General features: G+C 43.4%; 1 long non-coding RNA gene across 2 annotated transcripts; it reads right to left on the bottom strand.

Annotated features, from left to right (window-relative positions):
- Positions 1-1,523: 1,523 nt before the first annotated feature.
- Positions 1,524-13,753, bottom strand: LOC147139404 (uncharacterized). Of its 2 annotated transcripts, XR_015088764.1 has the most exons (5): positions 13,570-13,753; positions 6,690-6,775; positions 6,432-6,566; positions 3,052-3,160; positions 1,524-2,195 (listed from the first exon to the last, which is right to left on the bottom strand). It is a non-coding gene; the product is annotated as an uncharacterized LOC147139404 (long non-coding RNA). The 2 variants fall into 2 exon arrangements; XR_015088765.1 differs by lacking the exon at positions 6,690-6,775.
- Positions 13,754-14,585: the final 832 nt, after the last annotated feature.

The raw sequence follows: 14,585 nt of genomic DNA, 5'->3' as shown, positions 1-14,585 counted from the left end.
TGATAGCCCAAATCATCCCTGAGGAAAAGAGCAAGCTTGGATTTGCAGTGGATACCGTACACAGAGTTGGCCGTATGAAAGATAACCGCACAAGGCCTATCATCATCCAGTTCACCATGCGCACTTTTCGACACGAGGTTTGGAGGGCCGCACTCAACTGTGACGTGATGGCAGAAGATTTAACCTACATGGAGAGACAATGCAGAAATAAACTGTAGCCACTCGTCAAACAAGCCCGCGACGAAGGAAAGAAGACTAAATGGATTGGCCCTGTCGCCATTGTTGATGGCATGAGACACAACCCACACACGTTGTTTTGAAAATGTGTTAGTTTTATCCCAAGTCGGGGGGGGAGTTGCTATGGCTATTGACGAAGACACCGCAGGGCGGAATTTCCTCTGCCTTTTATGGCCAATTCCAGTCCACTGACTTTTACTGTCAAGCAATGATCAAAAAGGCAGCGTCAACAATAGATATTGTGCCTACAACAACAATCGAACTAGATGACTAGACGATACATTTAATTGTATTGAAAAAATGATCTGGAAGGTGGAGGCGAAGGTGTTACGTGCATGTGTAGCTTCTTTACACACACATACATGACATAACAGCCATGCCGCTGCCAAACTACCAGTAGTCTGCTTCGCAGCAGCAATAAGCTACGTGGTGGATCCTCTCCTCCGTGGCACCAAATAAATTGCCGGGCCGAGCCGTGGGAAACTGTACGTCATCGCAACATGTGACATAACGGACCGATCACGAGAGAGAATGCGCGCGGTGTTGTATACGCAGCAACAATTTGTGATGTGTGCGCGTCATGTGTTGCAGACCTGTCGCCAACATGTCTCACAGCACAATGCGTCGGTCACGTGATGCAATGCGTCAGTTGTCGCCCACGCCGACGCGGGATTATAAAAGAAGCCTAAAGAAGCCTTTCGCCGAGTAGATTGTGATGAACTTTGGCCACCTCGCGACCATGTCACACGCATGTGGGCTGATTAGTGGGGCGAACTAAAATTTACCTCCACCCTTGCTTAGTCCACCCCTTTTTTTCAAACGTGTCACCCCCTGTCCTCCGCCACAAAAATGGGTGTCCGTCCGGGACGGAGGAACGGACTGTTCCGCCACCGGGGCGGACTGCCCAGCTCTGGAAAATAGTCAATTGTTGTTGCTTGTGGGACAGATTTGAGTGAGGGATCAGGCTGTTGAAGAGGCTTCCAAAACGCAGTCAGTCACTATTTCTTTTCAAACCTCATAGGGGGGTGTTCCTCGTCGCCAGTTGTAGTGTGTAGCTTGTCTGACTGCGCTCCACTTGAATCGGCTGATAATGTAAACTCTTTGTGCCTCTTCAAGCACCATGTCTGTTTGGGAATACATGCTTCTTATATAGAGAGCTGCCCTGCGCCAGCGCTTGGGAGGGGGTGGTTCCTCGTTGCGGGGATGGAGCTGAGGTGACTTATGAGCTGATCATTTGAATCAGGTATGTTGCAGCAGGGAGAGATGGGAAACAGTCAGAACAGTAGTCAAGTCAAGTCAAATTTATTTCTATAGCCCTCAATCACAGGAAAGTCTCAAAGGCCTTCACATGCCCATAGCTGATAGCATATAAACGACATCCCCTGATCTTAACCCCCAGGAGGGTAAGAAAAAACTAAAAAAAAAACATCTGGGGAAAAATGAGAAACCTTGAGAAGGGACCACAGATGGGGGAATCCCCCTTCCAGGATGATCAGGCTGCAATGGATGCCGAGTGGGCAACATTGAACATTGAGGACCAGAGCTGGTTGCCTGATGTATGTGAAAGTGATAAATATCCAGAATATGTATGTGAAAACATGAATGTATGCAAATGAGGGAGCACATCTTAATTTGTAACTGCTACTGACTGTGCAACTTCATTTTTTAAATGAATTAAAAAGAAAGTAAATACAAAAACACACCTGCTCAAAGAGACTGATTTATTAATTGGATATACTTTGAGTGTCCAAGTTAGTATTACTAGTCTTTTTTTAATTTGCAAATTAACAACTGGGAACAATTGGTTGTTTTCAACAGCAAGTCATTTAAAAAAGTGAAATGCACGTTCCAAAGAAACAATGATGATGGGGGGCTCTGCTTCTCTTAATGGTTTTTCAAATCTTTGGCACAAACAAAAGATCGTTGACCATTACACTGGAAATCACTCCATGAGTCACCTGTAAGAATACATAAATGAACACAAAATCATAAAGAGGAAGTCAACCCCAAAGGTTTCTTTAACAATAATATATTGTGTACAGCCCCAATACTCTAAACTTGATATTCTGATTAATATTGTGTTTATGAAATACGAATTAAGTTGCAATGTTTGTCTCTGTGTGCCCTGCGATTGGCTGGCAACCAATTCAGGGTGTCCCCCGCCTACTGCCCAAAGACAGATGGGATAGGCTCCAATACGACCCGTGACCCTTGTGAGGAGAAGCGGTATGGATAATGAATGAATGAATGAATTAAGTTGCAAAATCCACCTGTTTTACCCATCTCAGGGGGCGGCCATTTTGTTACTTGCTGTCGACTGAAAATGACATCCTAGTTGCTCAAGGCTCAGTTAACAACCAATCACAGCTCACCTGTTTTCTGAAGCTGAGCCGTTATTGGTTGTTACCGGAGCCCTGAGGAACTGTGATGTCATTTTCAGTCCACAGCAAGTGACAAAATGGCCACCCATTGAGATGGATAAAAACAGGTGGATTTTGCTTCTTAACTCATATTCCACAAACGCAATTGTGATCAGAATGTCGTGTTTTGATCAATGTGGGTGCATACAATATATTGTAAAGAAAATTTTGGGGTTGATTTCCGCTTTAAGTATGATTATTTAATATTTATCAACACCAGATGACCTGCATTAAAGTTTACAGCACAAGAGAATACAATTTCAATCAATGACATATCAACATACCGGTAACTATTCTTCATATTCAAAATTCAAAGATAAAAACATAAGAGGATAAATGATTTACGTCACTCATCACATGAGAATAATTAAGAATGACAAAACTGCATTCATACCTTGAAAGTTAATTTCTGTGCAGTCTTGATTTGTATCCATTCTTGGCCTGTTATTAGCCCAGTCAAAGTAATCAAACGGTGAGCCATCAGTCCATACAAATTCTCCATCCTGAAAAACAAAAGGATTTTCACAATATGTCTGTTCACTTCTCTAAAACATTTTGAGCATCATATACTGTAATAGCCTCCTGACATTTATGGTGATGCTTGATTCTACAAAGTAGCTTACTCAATTGTGAGACTGGGGGGGAAGAAAATCACCAGAGAAGGAAATACAAGGATATTGTAAGATGATTTATTTTTATATGGAGGTTCATATTTGTATGGATTTATTTGCTTTCTTATTTGGGGGAACTATTGTAATGCAATTGTGTTGGCGAAGGAATATCTATGGTGATGAGGCCACTGTGTATGGGTTGACATGTTACGTAGGGCTGGCCAAAAAAAAAAAAAGAAACGAGGTGAATAAAGTCTGTTGTGAAGCTATTCCCTCTCCGTGTGCTTGTCTTACCCACCCCATGACCTTCGATTGAATAATCACACTCACTATCGCCAGTAAAACGAGTGTTACAAATGATCAGAGCTGGGCAGTCCGTCCCTCGGCCGGACCGGTCGAACTCTCCGGCCCGGCCGGATGCCCATTTTTGGGGTGGGTGGGGGCTGACAAATTTTTAAAAAGGGCTGGACTGAGCATGGCCGGAAGTGGATTTTAGTCCGGCCCACTAATCGGCCCTCATGCGTTTGACGTGGTCCCGAGGCAGCCAAATTTCATCTCAGCCTACTCAGTGAAAGGCTTCTCTTTAGGCTTCTTGCTACTCCCGCGTTGTCGCAAGCGACAACTGCCGCATTGATTCACGTGACCGATTGTGCTGTTGGCGACAGGTCTGCAACATATGCCACGCACCCATCAGGAATTGTTGCTGTTCTGATCGGTCCATTATGTCACATGTTGCGATGACATACAGTTTCCCACACGGAGAGGAGGCGAGAGAGGATGCAGCACGCAGCTCGTTGTTGCTACAAAGCAAACTAGTTTGGTAATAAAATTAAATGCATAGTCCAGTATTCTCGGTCCCTTTATGGTTGTAGCAGGCACGATATCCATTGTTGTCGCTGTCTTTTTGAAGCAACGCCCCCCGATTTAGAACTTAACTGTTTCAAAACAACTTGTGTCCGGGAGTATATTAAGCTGCGCGCAGCACTCAAGTATGACGCTGGCACATCAAGGTGGAGTTCATGCACCTCCTCCGGCGTCTTTCCTACTTCCGGAAATACGCCGTAGCAAACCTGCTGTGTATAGTGGTTTACTGGTATGCTTTTATTTTGAAGGCTGTGAACGAAGGTAAGTGCGAAAAATAAATAAGTAACTTGTTGAATGCGACTTCTGGCCGTCTGTTGGACCCAAATCATTATACAATATGACAAAACCAACCCTGGGGCTCGCAATGGAAGTAAGCACACGCAGTTGGGTAAGTAGTAAAGTACTAGTGGCGCATTTTGAAGCGTGTTTGAAGCGTGTCCACAGCGGGTTTGAATAGTAAATTAGCCAGCTAATGATCCTTAAAAAGCCTATATATATATATATATATATATATATATATATATATATATATATATTCTAGCGGTGTAACAGTAAACGTGGGTGTAATAATAAGTTTCGGTATGGCATGTTTGGTTCGGTCCACCTTGCGTACCGTTTCTGATCAGTTTTTATTATTAGCGCGAGCTTACTCACGGGCGCTATTGACTGTTGCACGCAGGAGAGGAGGGTGGCGCCACAAAATAATAAATAAAAATAACCTAGTGCAGAGCGCCCTCGCCTGTTGAACTCCTCCACCTGCAGTCACATCCAGCAAATGTATTGTATTGAATTGTACTGTAATTCGGGTTAGAGCGCCCCGAGCGGTAAAAGAAAAATCCACAGAATAGCCGCACCGGACTATAAGCCGCATGGCTTAAAACCTAGGAAAAAAGTCGCGTCTTATAGTCCGGAAAATACGGTACTTATTTATTTTCCACAATTTACCTCCTTCACACTTCCGGGCCTTCAAAATAATAGCATACCAGCAAACCACTACACAGCAGGTTTGCTACGGCGTATTTCCGGAAGTAGGGAAGACGTCGGAATAAGTGTATGAACTCCACCTTGATGTGCCGGAGTCATCCTTGAGTGCTGTGCGCAGCTTGACTATACTCGTGGAGACAAGTTGTTTTGAAACAGTTAAGTTCTAAATCGGGGGGCGTTGCTTCAAAAAGACAGCGACAGCAATGGATATCATGCTACAACCATAAAGGGATCGAGATGACTAGACGATGCATTTAATTGTATTGCGAAAACGATCTGGAAGGGGGAACGTGGGTGAGTAGCTTCTTTACATACACATACGTGACATTACACCCATGCCGCTGCCAAACTAGGTTGCTTTGGAGCAGCAACGCGCTGCGTGGTGGGAAACTGTATATCATCGCAACATGTGACATAATGGACCGATCAGAGCAGCAACAATTCCTGATGTGTGCGTGGCATGTGTCGCAGACCTGTTGCCAACAGCACAATGTGAATCAATGCGGCAGTTGTTGCTCGCGCCGACCCGTGAGTAGAATACATACATATATATATATACGCGGTTGCCCTTGGATTCTGCTACGGCGGCGCAAGCTCTGCGGACTCCTTCCGATCCTGCTACGGCGGCACAAGGCCTTCAGCTGCCCTCTGACTCTGTTCCGGCGGCGCAACCTCTGCGGCTTCCTTTGGATTCTGCTACGGCGGCGCAAGCTCTGCGGTCTCCTTCCGATCCTGTTACGGTGGCGCAAGGCCTTCAGCTGCTCTGACTCTGCTCCGGTGGTGCAGGCTCTGCGGCTGCTCTCTGACTCTGCTACGGCGGCGCAAGGCCTGAGGCTGCCTTCATCCCGTGTGGCCCTCTGGTCGCCCACCTGAGTGGCCCCGTCAAGAACCTCGCATCTGGCCTACGGGACAGCCATTGGATTGGCCGCGCCAAACTGCATAACGTTAGTATCTTGCATTCCGAACAATAAGTATTAACTAATATTAATACAATATAATAATCTTTATTTGTTTAGTGCTTTCACAACATCTGCATTAATTATTAATTGCCTTGTTTTTTTTTGTGAACACTTGTGCATACTGCAATACTGTAACTTAAAATTCGTCATGAGGATGGTATGTGGAGAGCTGGGTCTTTTTTGGGGTGGTACTTGGTGGAAAAAATTCAAGAGCCACTGGAGTAGGTAAAATGAAGGCATACTGAGTGGTGAATTGAGGTGAGTGCCTAATTTATCAGAGACATAATTTTCTGTGGAAGAAACAATCTGCACAAAGTGCAGCTGAGTTACAGCATGTGTATTACCAAATATTTTACCTCAATCTTGTCATGGAGGCCAATCCAAGAGCGTTTGAAAAATCCAGCCCCTGCCAGAATCAAGTGTCGAACTACTTCATTTTCCAGATCATTGTGGATGGAAACCAGATTTCCACCAAGCATGTTACAGACAGTCTAGTTGGAAGAAAACAGGGTTAGTAAATTACAAAGTTAACAGGAGAAAAGTAAGTTTTGTTTTTCAGTTTCAGTTCATGTGCAATCGACTACTAATGTGTGGGAGGTCAGCAAATATTGTACCTCGGCAAGAGAAAATCTTAATCTCTCATTTTTAAAGATTAAACAGCGGGAATTCAGCCGAGTCCAGCCTGGAGGGCAATTGTAATCTGCAACATATTTTAGAACAGAGACATTTTGATGACAGCAGAAGACTGGTTAGGAGTTGCTGCTTTACAGCAAGAACTTTCAGAGTTTGAATATGAAAATACGAAGTTAAGTTAGCTGCTTAATTGTGAACCACATGGAACCGAGTTTTGTAATGATTTGGGCTGTGAAGGTGATATCTTAATAAAAATTGACCCCTAAATTTTGGCTCTTTGTAATATTTTATTTAATGGTGTATTTAATGATGTCGGTGGAGTTATGCATGTCAAGAGAATACGTTAAGATTTTCAGATGAGTTGGAGAAAGTTTGGTACCATCCTACAAATGATGTCTTGGGAAAAAAAGTTGTAAAAAAACCCCTGGGCATTTTCGTGTTAAAGTCATGGCAGATTACCCACAGATTGCCACAAACCCTGTTGCCATTTCCAACATCCTATTTGTGTTAAGCAAGGTTTTCGGCAGTGACAACTCCCAAAACAAAACAGCGGCGTAGACTGGACACAAGCAACACACTTGTGGTGTCATTGTCTCCCATTATCCCCAGATGGGACCATCTCGTGACAGAGAAACAAGCTAAGGGCTCCCATTAGCGTTATAGTGAGTAAAATTCATGCACTTTATATTGATTTTTGTGGTTTATCTGTATCTTATTTTGAAGGCATGTTGAAACATTACCAGAATGACCAGAGTCAGAGAGCGTTAGGGCGATGGTTGCCAACAGAGGGGGGTGAGGGAGAGGGGAGAGGTGATTGTTCCAACTGACAACTTTATCTCAGCTGTTGAAAATTAAGATTCATGGAGTGTTTAACAATAGAGAAAAAAATGTGGAATTGTTGGTATCTTGTTCTTGATTTATTTTTCCACATTTTTTTAAACAATTTATTCAGGGGGGCAGAGAGGATCTTAACAGACACTTTGATGTTAAAACACATGTGACATCTTCACACCGCTTATCCTGTACAGGGTCGCGGTGAGGTGCCGGAGCCTATCCCAGCTGACAATGGGCGAAAGGCAGACTACACCCTGAACTGGTCGACAACTCCGGCTTGTATGTATTTTGTATCAGTAAATTACTATTATTATTATTATTATTATTATTATTATTATATTAGAATATTAGTATTCCATGAGGAACCATTTTTTGTTGCAGCCTTTGAGCTGAGATAATTGTAACATTTTGTAGAGTGTCAATGTCCATAGTTGTGTTAATTATAAAGTTTTGAAGGCGGGTGTGCTGGCGTTCCCAAAAGTCCCTAACGTTACTGTTTGGGTGAAAAATGTTATGACTGTTGTTACATGATGCATCAGTTGCTATGCAGTTCATGTGGTCCTTTTGTGCTTTGCCTTTTATTATGTCATACAGGCCCGATGTCTTAACAGTTTATAAACATGAGTTACTCAGTGACACGTTCTTCTTCCAGTGAGGATACAAACTCTCTTCCAGTCCAGCTCTGTTGTTACTTTGTATTTTCATTGATAGACATTTTATTCTACAACGTCCGTATCATGTCTGCGTATGGATCCAAATCCCAATCTTCACGTGACAAAAAAACACACATTTCTCTTTAAAGGGTCTTTAAAATGCAAAGTGACGCTGGAGAGTGGAAAGAGGAAAGGAGGAGGGCTGGCTGTGTTCGTGAACGATAGATGGTGTAATCCTGGGCACATCACGATTAAGGAGCAGCTTTGCAGCAGGGATATTGAGCTGCTAGCTGTTGGCATGAGGCCATTCTACATCCCGCGAGAGTTTAGTCACGTGATCGCGGTGACCGTCTACGTCCCACCAGCTGCCAGCAGCGACACAGCCTGTGATGTCTTGACTGCAGCAGTGAGCAGGCTACAAACACAGCACCCAAATGCCCTGGTACTCATCTCTGGTGACTTCAATCATGCCTCCCCTTCCTCCTCTCTGCCTTCATTCACACAGTATGTCACCTGCCACACCAGAGACAATAAAACACTGGACCTTTTCTATGCGGAAAAGGGCGCAATGAAGTCAAGTGCAAATCAGTGCGCAATTGCGCATGCGCTGCTGGTTTCTTCTTCTTCTTCTTCTTCTGTTGAATTTCCGGCAGAGGAGACGCTTACTGTCCCCCGCAGGTTGCTGGTGCTACTTCATGTCACACCAGTCAATACGTCACACAATCGAGATTTATGCGGGAAGTCCAACGCACTTCTAAAGTCTCATTTATGCTCATTAAATATAGATCTGGTTACGTACAGTATAAGAGCCTTCCAAATGACAATCTGAAAGTAGAGGACTTCGCATTGAAGTGTCGCACAGAAATGATACAAATATTCACGTTTATCTTGGTGAGCCTTACATCTTTTACTAAAAGATGGTGTTTTGGGGGGGGGGTGGACCATTTTTGAGTTAAAGCCCTGTGCGGAAATGGCTAAAAAATGAAAACGTTTTCATGAAACAGGACCAACACCAATGTGCTCATGGCAAAAAAAAAATCTGTCAGAAAAAAGTGGTTACAAAATAAAATGTATATGAGAGAGAGTGAGTGAGTGAGTGAGTGAGTGAGTGAGTGAGTGAGTGAGTGAGTGAGTGAGTGAGGCACATTTTTTGTGAAAAAGGCCTGTGCCCCTCAGAATATGCCTTCCCACCTCCCTCCACTGAAGTAGAAAAATAGAGAAGGGCAAACATGGATATGTTTTAATTCAACCACCATACAATATTGATTCAACTGCACCTTTTCATCACAAACTTCAATGCTGACAAGATGTTGTTGAACCAACGTTGATTTACCATCAGTCTTCAACTAAAACCAAATAAATCTTTATATGCTTCCCCTCGGGGATGTCATCAGGGGACACGGCATCAGCTTTCACAGCTATGCTGATGACACGCAGCTGTATATTGCCGTGTCTCCTGATGACACAGGACCCATTGATACCCTTTTAAATTGCATTTTAGATATCAAGTCATGGATGGCAGATAATTTCCTACAGCTCAATGAGGACAAGACTGAGGTCTTAGTTATCGGTCCCGAAGGTCAGAGAGAGAAGCTTTTACCAAAACTACACATTTTTAATCCCTCACACTGTGAAGAACCTTGGCGTCATTTTTGACTCTGAGCTCAGTTTTATTCCTCATATTAAAAATGTAACCAAGATTGGTTTTTATCACCTTAAGAATATCGCCAGAGTCCGCCCGTTTCTCTCTCAGGCTAACACGGAAGTGCTGATGCATGCCTTTATTTCCTGTCGTTTAGATTACTGTAATGCCCTGCTCTCTGGCCTCCCGAAAAAGAGCATTTCACCACTGCAACTACTGCAGAATTCAGCCGCTCGGGTGCTGACGAGAACCAGAGGGCGGGAGCACATTACGCCAGTTTTGAAATTGCTGCATTGGCTCCCTGTGTGTTTCAGGATCGATTTTAAAGTACTTTTATTAGTTTATAAATGTGTTAATGGTCTTGGGCCATCTTATTTATCTGATTTGCTTTTATCATACCAGCCCTCGCGGATCCTGAGGTCCTCTGGCGCCGGCCTTTTATTTATTCCAAGGGTGAGGACCAAAATGCATGGTGAGGCTGCATTCAGCCATTTTGGTCCTCACCTTTGGAATAGCCTGCCAGAGGATGTCAGGTCTGCAGAGACTGTTGATATTTTTAAGAGGAAGCTCAAGACACACCTTTTTAGTTTGGCTTTCAACAACTTTTAAATAATTTATCTTTTCTTTTGATTGAAGATAATTCTATGTTTTGCTTTGAATGTTTTAAAGCACTTTGAGTTGCATTTTTATGTATGAAAAGTGCTATATAAATAAAATGTGATTGATTGATTGATTGAAACCCAAAAATCAACCATCTTCACCCAAATTCAACATTTATTTAACATATTTTGCTATCTGGACGCCTAGCAGCGTAATCATGTCTTTACTACGTCGTAGTACTCTTCCATACCAGCAGGTGACAGCAGCAGCAGGTGACAGCAGGTAGCTAATTGTCTTTGGAGACAAGGGAATTAGTGACGCACGTTTATCCAAACAGGCCCATGTTTCACACTAAGTATCAATATGAAACATTATAAAATACTTTTTTCTGTGTGTTTATTTAATTCCTATTCAAGACGTTATAATATAACATCATCCTTCGATGTTAAAAAAAAAAGCGTATTTAAACAATATAACGCTTATATTGCTTAAATAAGCTTTTTCTTTTTCACAATTTCAGCTGCTGGTGTGCCGCGGGATTTTTTCAATGAAACAAATGTGCCTTGACTCAAAAAAGTTTGAAAAACACTGAGCTCCAGCAAACCGGTAGTTTTAATTGGCAGCTTTGGGGTCCAACCGTTTGTTGCCAAATAATATTCAGCTATTCAACTGAACAAGACGTCCTCTCCATTCAAACGTCTGTCAAAAGTGCAAAATCTCAACTATATACCATGTTTGAATGGTCTCAATAGGCCAACTTAAACCATACTTAGTGTTAAAAAGGCCAGGTTCTTTCTTATTTATGTTGTCATAGCACCCTCTGGTGGTTAGACTGTTAGTGTAATTTAATTTTAGTTAGGCATGTTTTGGTCACCTATTTTAGGACCCTCGATAACTACCAGACAAAAGTCATCATAACACTTTTGAATATTCTATTTTAAGTCGATCCAACTGACAAGGTGTGTGTGCTCGATCCGAGATTGTGTCTGAAATTCGTATGTTGCTGTATAGATTGGAGATGGTTGGTTGTAGGGTCGGGTTGTTGTGGGTGCCGGCTCATGTGGGTGTTGCGGGCAATGAGGTGGCGGATACAGTCGCTAAAGCTGCTGTTACCCATCCGTGTGTGCATCTTAGAGTACCAATCGGGTTGATGGAATGTCGTGCTATAGTCGGGGAAATTGTATTACTGGAATGGCAACGACCGTGGAGCACTGAGGGTAGGGGGAGGCAATGTTTTCGAATTCACCCATTGGTGGGGGGTATTTCTTTAAATTTTGCGAGGAGGGACGACATATTTTTTTCCCGATGTTACGGTTCAACTGGCTTCCAGATTAACTGGCTCCATTTTGTGTTTCCTCTCTGCAGATTCGTCACAAGCTACATGTAAATTGTTCAAGTGCATACCTGTTCAAATCCTCAATAAACATGTGATACCAAACGTCTCGTTTACAACTCCCGATTCGTGGCTACAAGTAATTGTAAATGTAGTAAAAATGAAAATAAAACAAAAAGTGGAGGGCGGTACTTGAACCCATGCCGCGGTGAAGAATAAAGAAACACATGTCGCTGCCTAACCACTGCGCAACGAGCTGCCACATTTTCGGAGGCACACAATTTATACTTGTAGATCCGAATAAGTTTCTTGGCAATGCATTAAGAAAAAAAGTATGCGTCCGATTATTCTAAAATTATATACACACAATATACGTACACTAACGTCTATATCGTCACTGTCCTGTCAAAAAAAAAGTTCATTTTTGTCTTTTTTAAAAATTTTCACGTCTGCATTCAGCTTCAACGTCTGATGGTTTATGAACCGACATGACCAATGAAAAAGTGTTTTACGATGTCATGAATTTAAAATGTATCTCAAGTGGATGTCAGACAAAAGTTTCTGCTTGCACAGCCCCGCCTACACTTCCTCCTTGGTGGAACGAAGCCAACATCTATTGATGCAAAGGTAAAGTTTGTCAATACAATAACTGTTTGTAAAGTGTCATCCATCCATCCATTATCGATACCGCTTATCCTCACAAGGGTCGCGGGGCGTGCTGGAGCCTATCCCAGCTGTCTTTGGGCAGTAGGCAGGGGACACCCTGAATTGGTTGCCAGCCAATCGCAGGGCACACAGAGACAAACATCCGCACTCACAATCACACCTAGGGGCAATTTAGAGAGTCCAATCAACTTACCATGCATGTTTTTTGGAATGTGGGAGGATACCGGAGTACCCGGAGAAAACCCACGCAGGCACGGGGAGAACATGCAAACTCCACACAGGGAGGCCGGAGCCGGGATCGAACCCACGACCTCTGAATTGTGAGGCAGACGTGCTAAACAGTCGCCCACCGTGCCGCCGTAAAGTGTCATATGTATTATAATTTTAATTTGATTACTATAATTTGTTGCTGTCAACCTCTAGTAATGTCACCTTTGTGTCAAACAACATGCCATGTCTGCAACGTAACCACAGATGGCATTTACTGCGCAGGTAGTCAATACCCACGACTGTGGTCTTTATGTGTTCGTTCGACTGCTGACGAAGATAAAATTTATTATCACATATGCAACAAATTACCTGTGGAATGCGGGCTGGTCTTTTTGCCAATGAGTTTTCTACATGCATTGTTCCTTGAAACACACCTATCATACAATGAATACATCCATCATCTGGAGTAATGGATGCGGCTATCAGAACCGAAACCTCATCTTGACCAATGCCCTCCTCATGTTTGTGACTGAAAAGCAGAAGACAGTGACACAGACGTATCTTGAAAGAGGCCACACACAAATGGAGTGAGATTCGGTGCATAGTGTGATAGAGAGGAAACTGAGACACATAAACGTACAGTACATGGTAACAAGCGAATGAATGCAGCATGGTTGTTGAGAGGAGTGTGTGTGAGAGAGCGCAACCTTCCTCCCCAGACCGGTCCAGCCTGATTGGCCAACGGAAGGTGAGCCGGGGCCATAAATAGGGTGCCATCGGAGGTGGAAAACAAAAAAGGAGGGAAACCCGCAACAGGGGACCGGCAGTCGCACGCGCGCGCGTCCATCCATCCATCCATCCATCCATCCATCCATCCATCCATCCACCAAAACACCGCAGCAGAGAGGAGCGACCCGCAGTACCTCGCACGCCGACGAGGCAACACAGCCGACATTCATGGACGACGCTCGCCAAACGCCGTGCAAGGACAGTCCCCCTCTCTTCGTGCACCGGCGCTACTGGAGCAGAGCTATAACATTATTTTAAGGGGGCTTAATAATCTTTTAAATTTGAGCAACGGGGTTTCTTTTAAACGGGACCGTGGGAGGGAGCCTGCAGCCAACGGGAGGTGGGGGGGGGGGGGGGGGGAGTATTGTTCTATTTAGTAGTAGTAGTGGGGTCGACCCAAGGGTGCGCGAGCTTTCAAATTGTATGTCGACATTGTATATCCCCGCATGCCGTGTGCCGTGACCGAAGCCCGACTGAGTAGTACCGTTTTATATTTTTAGTAAGTGCAGTGTTTTAATCCTGTAAATTGTATTGTTAGTGAGTGCAGTGTTTTAATCGTGTAAATTATATTTCTAGTGAGTGCAGTGTTTTGATCGTGTGTGTAAATTTTAGCGTGACCGTTGGGCGCGGCCAACAGCGGCCCTAATGACTTCCTCCCCCCTGTTCTTACTTGGTTTTATGTATTTTTTACAAGGTCCCCTTGTTTTAATTCCTTTTACTAATCCCCCTCACGGTTCAATAAAACAATTTTTAATCAAACCACTATCCGTGTCCATCGTGCTGTGTCTCGAGGGTGCAAAGTGTCCATATCTCGGCCCGCTACACATGTTCCATCTGATTACGCTGAAATTATCCAAGGTGCTCGCTCTAATCCCAAACCTTACCAGGTGAAGTACTTGGACAACACTTTTCATGGACTTCAGCCAAGTAAAACTCTGTTAGGTCCATTAGACCAGAAAAAAGCACTTCACCATGTGTAATTTCCAGAGTTGCTTTATGTCAGACATGTTCATAATTTATTCTTAAATTATTTTATTGACACGTTGTATTAAATACTTTCCTGTTCTAATGGTACTTACCTTTTGTTTTAAATTTGACCTGTTAAAAAGTATACAATACTGCTTTCGTCAAACTTTTTTGACAGGTTTGT

The sequence above is a fragment of the Filicampus tigris genome, chromosome 11 (assembly GCF_054856515.1).
Source record: "Filicampus tigris isolate MCC_2025a chromosome 11, RoL_Ftig_1.0, whole genome shotgun sequence".
Classification (NCBI taxonomy): domain Eukaryota; kingdom Metazoa; phylum Chordata; class Actinopteri; order Syngnathiformes; family Syngnathidae; genus Filicampus; species Filicampus tigris.
The sequence above is the reverse complement of the archived record's forward strand: the minus strand, read 5'-3'. Positions and strand labels throughout refer to the sequence as shown.